Here is a 13622-nt window from a genome sequence, read left to right as displayed (position 1 = left end):
CCCTCAGCTGGCCACAGGAATGAGCAGGCTTGATTTTTTTTCTTTCCTAGAACCCCAGCCTGGTTTGGGTTGGAAGGGACCTTAAAGCTCATCCAGTTCCAACCCCTGCCACGGGCAGGGATGCCTCCCCCTAGAGCAGCTTGCTCCAAGCCCCTGTGTCCAACCTGGCCTTGAACACTGCCAGGGATGGGGCAGCCACAGCTCCTCTGGGCACCCTGTGCCAGCGCCTCAGCACCCTCACAGGGAAGAGCTTCTGCCTTAGATCTAACCTGAGCTCGCCCTGTTTCACTTTGAACCCATCACCCCTTGTCCTGTTGCTACAGTCCCTGATGAAGAGTCCCTCTCCAGCATCCTTGCAGCCCCCTTCAGACACTGGAAGCTGCTCTGAAGTCTCCACACAGCTCCTCTTCTCCAGGCTGAACAGCCCCAGTGCTTTAATTCTTTCTGTCCCAGCCGCCCCCCGGTGAGTTTTGATGTTCTTTGAAAGGTGGTTTTTCTGAAGCCATTTTTCTGTGTTGTATTTCTCTCTTCCTCTCTGTTACAGCCGTCGAGCGGTGCTGCTGTGCTGACGGCGTTTGTGACCGTGAACACAAGTAAGGCAGCAGAGAGTTAAAAAAAACCCCATTAATTAAAATATTTACATTGGAAGCTGCAAAAGGTTTACTCTTTGAGTAAAACAAACTTCCCATTGTTCGTGGGGCATTGCTGCAGGTTCGCTGGAAATAGGCAGGAAGAGGTTGTGCTCGGAGGAATTCCACTGGGTTGGCAGGGAATAGGAGGGTAGGGACAGTCAAGTGGGCTCTTGGGCAGTGGCTCTCTTTTGTTACAGTCTTTCTGTCACATGGACAAAAGATCTCTTCGTGGAAGCCAGAAAACCCCTCAAAAGAACCCCCCCAAACCCCATAGTGATGGAAGGATGTTGTTATATTGTTCTGGCAATGGCAGAAAAGAAGTTGTAATTAGTAGAAGATGAGAAAATGGTATTTTCTGGTTTAGCACATGGTCAGCACTTAAAGTGTATGTTAATGTATGCCCTTAGCAGGGAAAAAGAGAAGCATCCCAGAGCAGGTGGTTTGGACTGGGGCTTCCCTCCCGGCTGGTGAGCCATGTTTGCTGGCAGGGAAATGGCAGCATGGCCCAGCAAAGGATGTTATAAAGGATGTCACCTTTCCTCAGTGTGGAGCACCGGTGGTCCATTGGCATCACGCTGCTCAGTGTCCAAGGAAGGTGATGGAGGGTGCAAACTGATGTCAAGCAACTAAACCACAGTGTTTTCTTTTAATCTAGCACAGGGATGCTCTCAGTAGCATCACCACAGGAAGAGCAAGCAAATATGAAAACTATCTGCTTCAAATCCTTTCATTCCTGTCATATCTCTCCCCAGATAACTGGATTGAAAAATGAAGGGTGGCTGTTTCGAGTTTTTGTTTTACATAGTATTCTCTAATGCAGTGTGCCATTTCGCTTGTGTGTCCCTGGCCTTTTCCAGCCTGGCACTGGACTAGCAGGCTCCTGGGGCCTGTGGCCAGGATGCTGGAAAGGCTAAAAGGGCGTGTGGAGGAGTTGGTTTGGTTGCTTTCTCAGATCCTCGATTCGCATTTCTCACTCTAGGTAGACTCTCGTGCTGTTCCAAGTTGCCAGGCAGGAGGTCTCTCTAATGCCCTAGTGACTCGTGGACTGCCTGGGTTGCAGGTCATGGCTCCTTTTCTTAGTAGTGCCGTGGGAAGTGTTCGGTCAAGCCCGACTAAATGTGTGGTACTCTTTCCTCTGGTCCCAAGCATGCCAGTCTGCCTCGTGTTTGCCTCTACCAGAACAGCATCTTTGTGACACTGGTTTGGTTTGTAAAAGTGTTATGAAATGAAGTGCACTTGCTCAGGGTAGGCATCACCTAAACTTGTGCACGAGAGCCTTGTTCCGTGCGTTTCTTGCCTTTACTTTACTTGCCTTGCTTTACTCTGCTTCAGGAAGGCTGGATGCTGACAGTGTCTTGGCCTGGAGATAAAAAGCGCTGCCTGCCCAGGTTTGATACACTGCTGGAAAACTGCCTCCACGACGTATAGCATCGCCGTGCTTGTTTCTAGCCATTACCACTGGGCTCATTTTACAGCCATTCGCATTATGTAATTTGATGGTCATTTAATTTAATGAGAGGATGCTGCAGACTTATTTATGACTCGGCAGGCTAACCTGCGTGCTTTGGCCCCCTCTGCTAGCCCTGCTGCAGGGGGAAGAGCGTGTTTCTGACAGAACATGTTACGACGCCTTTAATGCCTTTCTCTCCAGGTTTCCCAGTTTGCTGCAGACGGGAGGGCCGCTTGCCTGGGGTGTAGATTATACTGGAATGGCAGCACGAGCTAAGCCGTCTGTTTGCCTTGTACTGCTTCTTCGCCTTCCGTGAGGTTATCGGGAGGTATTAATAGGCTTTTCCTTTTGTTACAGATGGGATTTTGTGACTCGCTGGATCCTGAATAGGACGAGGAGATGTGTCTGATAAGGTAAGAGAGAGGGCGAGATTAACATCTTCTGACACAAAACAGTCTCGCTGGTTTCTTGTTCAGGTTGAAGACGGCCCTTTCTTGCCCTGACAGAACCCTGCAAATAGTTGATTTATGTACTTCCGAGTTCCTCTGCCTGTGACCCTCCGAGCACAGACCATCTCTGGTGCGTGCACCTTGTGTCCCAGTCCTTTCTCCTGGTGAACTGATGGACAAAGCCCAGAGGACACAAACGTATGTCTTTCCGGGCACGGGGCTTAGCAAGAGAGGTCACACTTATGCTGCTGTTTTAGAGCTTCTTGTAAAGTAACAGATGAGGTAGGAAAGCTTCTGTTCAGTGTTGAGGTTCTGCTTGTGCCTCCTTCCCCTCTTTTCCCCGCAGACATTTGAAAGGTAAAAACATCCTTGAGCTGTTTAACTTCTGTTCTTTAAAAACTTGTTTTTCCTGTTGCAGTGTTTTCAAACTGGGGCAGTTTTTACTAGGACAGAGTGTATTTGAGTCGAAAACCTCTAGGTTTGAGTCTGAAATAAGTCTTTGCTGTCAATAACGTGCCGAAGGAAGCCGTAGCTTTGCTGCTGTTTGGTGTTCTTTTGTATTGCCTTCCTTAATAGCAGCGCTTTTAAAAGGCAGCGCTTAGATACTTTTTCTCTTGGTTTCTGGTTTAGAGGCTTCTGCTGGTAAGAGAGGAATCAGTGTTTTTAAACCCCTTAGCTGTTGGGATACCACATTCAAACAGCAGCCAGACGTTGCAGTAGTATTACATAGGGATTGTCACTGTCTTTCAAGCTACACTCCAACCTGTGACGATACAGCTCTAGCACTTGTGTTTCATTTTATGACTTATACTTTCCCGAGTTGGGTGCCATTTACAGGCCTCAAAAATACCTGTTGTTCTTCTTGGCTGTTGGCTGGAAAATGGAAAGGCACGCGAACAGCAAAATGTGTGGTGGCATTGTATGAGGACCAGGCCTGAATCACTTTTTTTCCTTGGATTCAGAGATTTAGCTCTTACAGACACTCTTGAGGGGTTTTTAGTTTGGTTTTGGTTCTCTCCCCCCCCCCCCGTAAGTTCTGTTTGCTAAGTAGACTTACCCTTTGGAGGGTGGCTGTCCAAGCGAGAGCTCTTGGCACCGTGTGGAGTATGCAAGAATCAAAGACTTACTTGCTGCTTAGCCTTCTTGTGGAAGTGTGAGGCGTTTTCTCCATTCAGACTACCCTCTTTCGTGCACCATGTGTTAAATTGTGTTACAATCATGATGTGTTGAAGCTTACTCCCTCCCTGGAGGTGGTCTTGTATGTGTGCAGTCGGCAAAATCCAGCTCTCGCTGGCGTGCGGTTACTGCGCAGAGCACCTCACGTGCATACCTCGTTCGCTATGTAAACCACCTTCTTCACGTGTTCCAACCAGTCTGCCTGTGCTCCAAGAACAGGTAATTACAGCTGCTTTCAGGACTTCTTAGAGCGTGTTCTGCCTGCCTGTGCCAGCATCCCTGTGCACGAAGGTGGTCCAGCTGCCGTCCCGTCACACATCTGCTACTGGTGCTTGTGCAGTGCCCACCGTGGCATCGCTGCTGCTGTCTGTGTGCTCTCATCATAGAATCATGCAGTAGAATCACAGAAACAACCAGGCTGGAAAAGCCCTTTAAGCTCACCCAGTCCAACTGCCCAGGCCACCACTGCCCCATGGCACTGAGGCCTCGTCTCCACTTTGTGTGAACACTTGCAGGGCCGGTGACTGGAGCCCTGCCCTGGGCAGCCTCTTCCAATGCCTGAGCACCCTCTGGGGCAGGAATTGTTCCTCAGCTCCATCTAAACCTGCCCTGGGGGAGCTTGAGGCCGTTTCCTCTTGTCCCATCCCTTGTTCCTCTCTTAGTTAATTTTCAGTGCTGGTCCCATGGAGTGGGCACTGATGAAGCTGTGTGCTGTAACGTGGGCAGCTCTTGTGGCACAGCTGGCTGCTGTTGTGCTGGCTCTCCTGGGGTGAGGTTGCTCTCCCCTTTCCTCATAAACCCACCCCCGAGGAGGCTCTGCTTCTAGCAAGTTCTGCAGCTTGAGGCCACGACACCTTCTCTCGCCACGGCTTTATTACCAGCCCCAGGCGTGTACAGAGCATGAGCCAGGTGCCTGGCAATCGCAGGACTGCCTTTAAAATGAGACTCTGGGAGGAAGCAGCAGCACTTCCCACCAGCTCTTGTCTTTCAGCTCCAGAAGAAAGCGTTACGTCCTTGTTTCCTGAGGTACCTTCTCGGGGTTGGAATTACTCCTGAGCTGTGCACGTGTGGATCCGAGTCTCCTTCGTTTGTCCCTTTCTCGGCAGCCTGGGCTGGAGCAGTGCCACTGCCCCGCTCCCAGCCCTCACGTGTCACAAGAGGTGGCTGTCCTGGTCCTGCTTCTTCTCAAGACTGCACTTGTTGGGTGTCCATCATTGCTTCAGCTGTCCCTGACTGCTGTGGCATCGGTGTTAGTTGATTTCACCTGCTGCTCCCTTTCTGCGTTCCCTCTCCCCACTTACATTTGGGTTTCTGTCCTTCCAGACAGGCATCTGGATCCTGCTCCAAACGTGTCCTCTGGTCCCATGTTAGTGGCTGGCCTTAAACCACGACGCTCTGCCTGCTGGCCATGTTTTCCCTTGGTCACTTAGAGTTCTCGTGTATACTTCCTGACCCGTTCCCTGCTCTTCCTCCTTCCAGGGAAGTACTTCTGAAGCACTCCCGTGTTTATTGCTGCCCTTGCAATTGAAGGGGTTGCCATCCTTCCGCCCCATTTCAAGCAGCGGGACGTGGCCCAGTCTCTGGGAGGAATAATCCTGTTTTAATCCTAGCCATGGTGACTTCCATGTAACGGCTGGCTTTTGGCATCCATCCTGTTGATTACGTGATGGGGTTGACTTAACACAAATGGGTAATTGCTCTTGTAATATGCCTCAAGTGCTGTGATGAAATTGCGAGCCTTGGCAAGCTTGCGGCGGTGTTGAGAGGTGCCAGACCTCTCCCCCAGTCTTTTCTTTTCCTTCCCCCATATTTCCCTGTGCCTTTATCTTGCTTCCTTCCGAGGAGGCCCGGGCCCCGGTGACCTGCAAGTCAAGTTTCACAGGAGCCCAGTAGCTCGGGTAATAAGCGTAAAATCTGTCCGTAAGGCCTGATCTATTTTCAGAGGTACATTTCTGAGATAAAACTGACTTTGATCGCTGGAGCAGCATTGTGTCGTTTTGGGGAGGAAATGACAAGGAAGTAACCGTTATCAGGCCTATTTTCACCCACTGTTAGCTTAGACCTGATGGATTGCAGCTCCAAGGTCGCTTGTCTTAATAGTTCCAAATTAGGTTGCCGATTAATATTGATTATGTGAAAAGCAGTAGATTGATGTGCATTATTAATAGCCGTTAATGCACTTTATAAGAGCAGTATGTCTCACAAACACTTCCTAGTTGTTCCTTTCAATGAGTCTTGGCAGTGCAAACCCCAGCCTATCACACGCAGAGCTAGAGTAACTCATTGAACTATTGGTGTTCCTTTGCATTTCTGGTGTGGTGTTGCTTTTTACTGGAGGTAACCCTTGATTTTCATGCGACTGAACTGAACCCAAGTCCAGGAATTTTGTCTTTATCAACTGGGACATTGTGGTCCCTTCTTGCGTTAGTGCACATCAGTGCAAACCTCTTGCTTTGTTGCTGGATGAGTTTTAATAACTTCCTTTGGCACTGCCCGTGGAGTGTGTTGTCTCCGCAGAAGCAAGTTAATGTGAATCAAATGGAAACAGGTAATTTGAGTTCCTTTGCTCGGGTTATTTTGCTGTTTGTCACAATGTGGAAGGTACCTTGGAAGTGCAGGGATGAAAATGGGGAAGCTCTCGTGCATAAGGAAAAGCCTCAAGATAACCAAGTTGGTGGGGGGGGGGGGATATCTATGTAAATATAGACATCAAGGTAAACGCGTTTTCCTTTCCTCTTTCTTCCAGAAGATTGGAATATTTGCACAATATGATGTTGCAAGTTGTATGTGCTTAACGCTTCTAAAGGAATAAATGACTTCAGTGCCTGAATGTGTAGATAACTGTCAGCTTCAAAGGATCAAGCGGGTTGGAAGGAATGTTTGGGGAACAGGCAGGTACCAGGCAGCAGATAGGAAGCAGCAGAATACATTCACCTCGTGTATCAGAGGCCTAGATGTCAGTCTGTATGGAAATGAAGATTAATCATGTTCTCAAAAGCAGATTTCTGTGGTTCTGCTCCTAATGTAAAAGTGGAATGCCCACTTCCCACTCCCCACCTCTGTCCCACTGGGCTCCCCCAGCTGCTCGCTGTAAGAATTGTGTTGCTCCTATAAAAACTGAGATGGGAAATAAGCCTGTTTAGTACTTTTCAAACTACCCTTGTGAAAAAGGCCGCCTTTTGCTGTAGAACGTTCTTGGTATGAGCTGGCTGGTTCTGCAGGATGTCAGTAATTTTGCACTCTTGAATAAGCAGTTCAGAGAAACTGAAATCGTTACTGTAGAACGCACATTAAAGCCATAGGGCTGAGATGGGAAGAGCCACTTCAGCTTTCGCTTGAGAAGCGAGCTGATGTGAAGTTCCCTTTGGAGCAGGTAAAGCACAAAGAAGATGGGGTGTAGTTCAGCATTGCAGTTCGAGGTGCACGTCGCCTGTCCTTCACCCCACTGAGCCTGTGTAGGGAGCTAAACCTGGCAGAACCCACTGGCTCTGGCTTCTCTGTAGGGCTATTTTCCTGACCTAAGTTCTCTGGGCTCCAGTGGACACAAGAAATCCTCCTGGAGGGATGTAATGAAGGGCATTGTCCAGGTGTGTTTGTTTAGTTCAAGTTGCTATGGGTTAAAAAGTGGAGAGAGGAGGATGTGGGTGTCCATAAGCTTTGGTGCTCTGATCTGCCACTGGTGATTCTACGTGGAAATCACTTAAAGTTCCTCATTTAGCCAAGTGAATTAACATGAGCTGGAGCAGCAGAATGGTGGAGCCCAGTCTGTCCTGGAGCGCTGGGAAAAGCCTTCAATACCCTGACCTGTGGCTGTGGAGCCCTTGGGAGACAAATGAACTTTGATGGTGTGTAGGGAGCAGCCGGTCCTTCTGAAAGAGATGTGCTCCAAGAGCCACACTGGTTCTAATTCCCTAAATGCAGAAGTCTGTCTTTCCGAATGGAGAGCATTGCTGAGGAGTGGGGAAGATGTGAAGGGCAGCGGAGTTCTACAGGGTTTTAGTCAGCTGGGTAAGATAGGAAGTGGTTCTTGTGGATACTTCTGCAGGCTTGCTGTCGATGAGTTTCTGAGCAGACCATGTGTCATAGCAATCAACAGTAACTATGGACAGTCGGGCAGAGGAGGTTGATTCTGAATGCTTCCAGACTTCTCCCTCTGCCCAGCAGTGTGTTTTGGGGGCCCAGTTTTGGCTAATGCGCTCTTTATCTTCCGAGTAAATTTGGTGGAGACATTTGGCTGCGTTGTCAGTCAGTCACTGATAACCGTTATCGCTTTTGATAAGCCAAATATGCAGCCTTTAGGAACGCGGCCCAAGATGCGGGTTTTGACTCTTTAGCTGTTCTTGTGGTGTTTTCTTTGCTGAAGTGCAAGTTGCCCGTGCTCTCACTGTTCTTTAGATAAGGCCCTCCCTCCCTGCGTGGCCTTGTACAGAATACTCTTCTTGCCCATCCAGAGGCCAAGTTTCCTTGCTTAGCTGCGGCTTCATGCAGGCAGTTTAGTATCTGTCCTGTGTCTGCCGTGACCCCCAGTCGTTTTACAGGACCGTTGCCTTCCCAAATGCAATTCCCCTGTGGTTCTTTGTTTATTCCTAGGAGTTGGTGACTTTGGGTTATTGCTGTATTGAAACCAGCTGTTGTTCACATACACTATACCCAGCAAAAATACACTTTAGCAAAGAGTAACCCGAGTTGCTTTTTGCTCACCCTCCCTCGCTCCAGGTTTCGTGCTCTGTGCAGATGACAAGAAGCGGTTTAATATTTTCCTTCAGATGCCTGGTAATGGCAATGGACAGCATCCCATCAGGCCCCCCAGATACAAGCAGTGGGGTGCATGTCATTAGGCATAACACTGACAGGGGTTTGGGCCCCGAAACTGAGCTTCTTGTGCTCTGCAGTTTGGTTTTGTGTGAACAGAAGGACACCTTGGAGATCTTTGTTTTGAATACTGCATGGCTGTGGGGGTGTAGTTGTTTTGGTTTTGCTAAGTGGCATTTGTCTAGACAACAATTGTATTCATACCACTTGTGTTCTGGTTTTGGAGGTGGAGTTGCATGTTGATGCTTCTGCTGGTCTAGTTCTTAATATGAGATGAAGTACCAGACAGTTGCACATTTACCGTCAGCTAATAGTCAGAAGGTACAGTCTGGCAAAGACTTGGCTAAAACTAAATGAATAGCTCTCCATATCCTGTGGGTGGGGGGTTTTGTGTGTGTATTTACACTGCTTACCGAGAAGGAATAGAGCAGCTTTCCTCCTCTGACATAGCTGCGTTGCCAACTTGTACACCATTGGATTAATTCTGTTAAACAGGAGGAAGAAAAGAAGTTAATAAATTGACAAAAGGAATTTGTCTCCCAAGTGTGCCAACAGGGCTGGGTCTGGTTTTCCTCCTCCATTTTATCAGGAGGAAAGAAAAGCTTGTTGCTTTAGTACTTTGTTAGCCTTTTGCTCTCGGATGCCAAGCCTCAACAGTATACTGCCTTTGTGATGTGTTGTAAAGGTGGCCGGTGAGTACAGTATTTGATCACACCTCAAAAGGATGTTGCAGGGATGTTGCACACAGCCTTGTTTTATGCATCTCACTGGCTATTTCTGAAGTGACTCGAGTAATCTGTTTAGGGCAGTGTGGGAAGCCTCTGGGGACTTGAGTAATGGTGCCCTCCCACCAAAGCCATCAGGGAGTACTCCATGCTTGGTCTGTCTTGTATAGGTTCAGATGAATTTTACCTCTGATAGATACTAGTGCTGTCACTTGATGCATTGAAAACTTCATGTTACTCTTGATGTTTGCATGCTTTCTCTTATACAAAGGAAGAGCAATACACTCTCTGGCTGTTATCCTAGTCTGCGTGTTTACAACAGCCAGGCAAATGAAGTAGACTTGACTGTGTCACACTTAAACTTTCTCTGGGTTTCTTGAATAGACAGCTTGGAAGAACAAATTAGCTCCTGCCCTTTTTCTCCCTGCTTTCTTCTGCCGCCTTGCAGCTTAAAATACCACCCCGTTTTGTAGCATCCAGGAGGGGGTGATGACTAAGTCTTCACTGGAAGTGCTCTCTGACGTTGAGTTAGTTCCACCAGCAGTCCCACAAATAAGACTCCATTGAAGCAGAGTTTTTTTGGCACTGTGCTAGGAGAATATCCAGCAGGCTCGGGCTGATTGAACAACATGAAAAATGTGCTTGGAATGTACCTCTGCAGCTTGCTGGGTCATGTTCTCCTTGGATGAACTTGTGGAAGGACCACGCTGCCTAGGAAACTTCCCAGTTCTAGCAAGAGAGGCTGTTGGAGAGCCATTGAGGGGTGCCTGCATTTCCTCTCTAGGAAATGTGTGTTCCATGTGTCGCTCAGAGAGGCTAGCTGTTGTTCCTCAGCTCTGGTTTGAGGGTTGGAACAAGGTCAGGCTGTGTTCCTGTGCCTCTAGTTTCCAGAGGCGGTGTGAGGGAATGAAAGGGATGAGATGGCATGCTCTGAATATCCTAGTGAGGAGTGGAGTCTGGAAATGCATTGTGGCCCTGACTCCTTGAGATATAAGGGGAGGTAAAAAAACTGCTTATAGCAGGTACCTGAGGGTCACCTGCAGGATAAGCCCAAATTCTGTTACTGGTTTCTAGTGAGACCTCTTATTGCATGAGGTTTGAGTAGAAGCAGCAGTGGCTGTTCTTCAGCAGAGCCGTAGCTGGTTAATGGCAGGGTATTCTCTGGCATTATTAAAGCACTTCTGTTAAAACAAGACAGAGGGCTGTGTGCCCAAGTGTCGTGTTGGTGGATCCTGGTGCAAGAATCCAACCAAGTAATGCTCTTCAAGCACTACTGAATCACATAAAGTTAGGAGCTCCTCTGCTGGCTGTCATGCAGGACAAGTTCACGTTCATGTAGCTGCTGCCTTTTTCATACGCGATTCTGGTTTTCACTGCTGATTAACATTGAAATGATTTCCTTATGTTTTCAGGTGTTGCTGTCATATTGAAGTATTAGTCTTTTTCTGGTTGCTTTTCCTCTTTCATGTTTATTTTTTTTCATAGTAAAGAAATACCGTTACACTTTTATGTAATGGTGTATCTGGAGAATAGCAGAAGGGGAGACTGAACTCCTAAGTCCTTTTTTCCCCCCATTTAAAACAAATGGAGATGTGTGTGGTATTTGACCATCAGTCTCGCTTATGCAGGGAAATTAAAGACTAAACCCTGAGAGTGTTCTTTTCATTTGGAAGGAGTTAACATCAGCTTTTTGTGTTCAGCCAGTGGGGAGCGTATCTGGGATGTAGGAACCTTGCCGCACAAGCTGCTGTTGGTGGGGATGCTCTTTGTATAAGTAGCTTCCTTAGCAGCTGATGAACTTCTTCCTTCATGATTTAATTACTTGATATCAGGAAATCCTTGGGGAAGAAAAAGAGATGGCTGGGAAGTTCTGCCAGAGACTTGTGTAGGTGTGGTGATAGAAGAGGAAAGAGACGATGACTTGTGAAGCTAGACGTGGGGCAGGAAGCACTGGAGCAAGTGTTGGCCACAAATGCTGCAGTACAGAGCGCATCCCTGTTCTGGGCCTTGGTGGGCAGCCCAAGAGCAAGTCACTTCAGCCTGAGTGTGCCTCTGAGCTGCCACCTCTGCGAGGTGTATTCTAATACGTGCCTCAGAAGTTCTGTGAAGGTGCCAAACTGGTGCTTTCAGGGGCAGATCACAGGATGCTTTGAATAAAGCTTTACAAAGTACACAGTGTTCTTACTATTAATACCAAATAGTTTGTGTGCCTCTCTCGAACGGCAAGGAAGATGAAATGTGCCAGATTTGTGAAGCTGGAGAAGTGGTTTCCCGTTCTTTTGAAAGAGGTGGGAAGTGCATAGATGGAAGAAGGGAGGGTTGGAAATCAGGGTACGGAGGGGAAAATCCCATGGACTGTCCTCATGGATGTGGGTTTGGAATTGTACCTCTTGTTGCCTCGTGTCTGTGAATCAGCTTTGCGAGTGGCTGAGCATTTCTGAGCAGGGTGACAGGGAAGAGAGCGTTGACCAGTGCAGAGTAATGCACAGCAGAGGAAGCTGCTGCTCAGCCCCTTTATTTGAAGAGAATGTGACAAACCAGGAACTGCTGTAGTCCCTTTCTTAAATAGGAAACACATGCAACCACAAAAGGCAAGTGCAGAGCTGAGTGACTGCCTAGGACCTACATTAGAAATGTGAAGTTACAAGAAACAGGTTCTCAGCCTACTTTGCTGTTTGGAGCGTACTTCAGAGGCTGACCAAAAGGCCAGCATGCAGCCTGTCAGCACAGTAACCACCAGCAGCATCTTGGGGTCATCCTTTCAAGTGATGCCGTTATCTGCTGCGCTGGATGTCACTGAGATGCAGGCACTTCATAGTGAGGGGATGTCTTTGCTGCCCTGTCTGAGCTGTCCCCAGCTTTGGAGTGTCTCTGCCTTCACCAGGCTCTGCTTCTCCTCTGCCACAGGCTTGATGTGGGCTTACAAAAGTCACTTGGTTCGCCTGAAGCTGGGCTGTTCATCTTTTCTCAGCTGGCTGGAGCTTTGTGCTTTATTGCGGTTGTTTTAGTCGGTAACAGCGAGGTGTGAGCTTGCAGTGAGCAGGCAGGAGGTGAAAGCCCTGCTGCTCCACTGCTTGGGATACTGATGTGCTCAGAAATGAGGAAACTGCTCCATCCCCTTTGAACTTGGTGATGGAGGTCAAAACACACAGCACGCACCCCAAACGAAACCCCTCTTACCCAGAGAAGTGAGTCCTCACCTTTGCTATTTAGAACAGCCACAGGTTGATGATGATGATGGAGGTGTTCTTGTGATGGGCGAGTTGGTGGCCATAGTGCGTTCTGACCAGTGAAACGCTTGAGTTAGACGTGAGCTCTGGTGGATACGTTCATAGCCAACCAGTTAAGTGTCCTAGGGAAGGCTTTGTGGCTGATAATGAGTTCTGGTGATTAATTCTGCAGTTGAACTGGATCAGCAAAGGGCTGCACTGCTTTTACGAAAGCCATGCTAACCTGAGGAGATGTGTTGAAGCTTCTTTGACCCTTGTTAAAAAGGTAAAGCTCTATTAAACTTTAACCTGGAAAAGAACACCTTCAGGTCTACATTATGGTGTTGCCATGCCCTAAATAAATCCCTGTGGGCAAAGCAGCACAGGGTGCTGGAGTTTTGCGTGTAGACCCCTGCTTTTCAAGGGAATCCTCTCGTACAGGCTCTAACATCAACTGCCCCCAGCTCTGTTCTGGTGATGGATACCGACTCTTCTGTTCTTGCTCCTCTTTCTGCATGGTGCTTTTCCAGCACACTGTTGCAATGCTGATGCTATTTGTCTAAAAGATAAGAAGTTCTCTTACTCTAGAAAAGCAAAAGTAGTACAACTGCACTGATACTGTTGTCTAGAAATACTACTGCCTTTTAGTAGTGATAGGAAATCATCTTTTTGAGCTGAAATCTCCAGAAGAACTATGTGCTGACAAGTTGTTCTGACTCAACTTCAGCTATAGCTTTTCTTAATGGTCATTAAATGCTTTATTGTGTATAAACCCCAAACCAAACATTTTTGTTTTGGAGGAATGAGTATCTGATATGACAGCGTAGGGCTAAAGTTCATTATACATGTACAGCTGAAATAAGTTAACTTGGTTAAATTGTACTGTAGGCACAGTGCTCCTGCATTTGAGAAAGTTTCATGACTCCATATAACCATATCAACATGTTTCCATAGTTAATTTCCAACCTCCAATTGTATTATCTTTTGTCTAATGGAACCTCATCATATTAAGTAAACTAATAACCATAATGTTAATGTTGCTGATGCTTTATTAGGTACTGCATTAAAAACCCCACCAGAACAACAAACCACGATCCTGCGTTCACTTAACCAGGGTACGTTTTAACTCATGAAGCTGTTCTGGGAGGGGAAAGTGAAGGTGAAAATGC

At 47.6% G+C, this 13622-nt stretch overlaps 1 protein-coding gene across 2 annotated transcripts in view; it reads left to right on the top strand.

Annotated features, from left to right (window-relative positions):
• The window catches only part of TRERF1 (transcriptional regulating factor 1), a 100498-nt gene that overhangs the window by 29200 nt on the left and 57676 nt on the right, over positions 1–13622 (top strand). For both annotated transcript variants that reach the window (XM_062622696.1, XM_062622695.1), the window contains exon 2: positions 2440–2495. The gene's annotated coding sequence lies outside the window, so the exon portion shown is untranslated. The remainder of the gene's footprint in view (positions 1–2439; positions 2496–13622) is intronic.

Source organism: Pezoporus occidentalis, unplaced genomic scaffold (assembly GCF_034315485.1).
Source record: "Pezoporus occidentalis ecotype Australia unplaced genomic scaffold, CSIRO_AGI_Poc_V1 ctg245, whole genome shotgun sequence".
NCBI lineage: Eukaryota > Metazoa > Chordata > Aves > Psittaciformes > Psittacidae > Pezoporus > Pezoporus occidentalis.
Note: the sequence above shows the minus strand (reverse complement) of the source record. Positions and strands in the feature narration are given on the sequence as shown.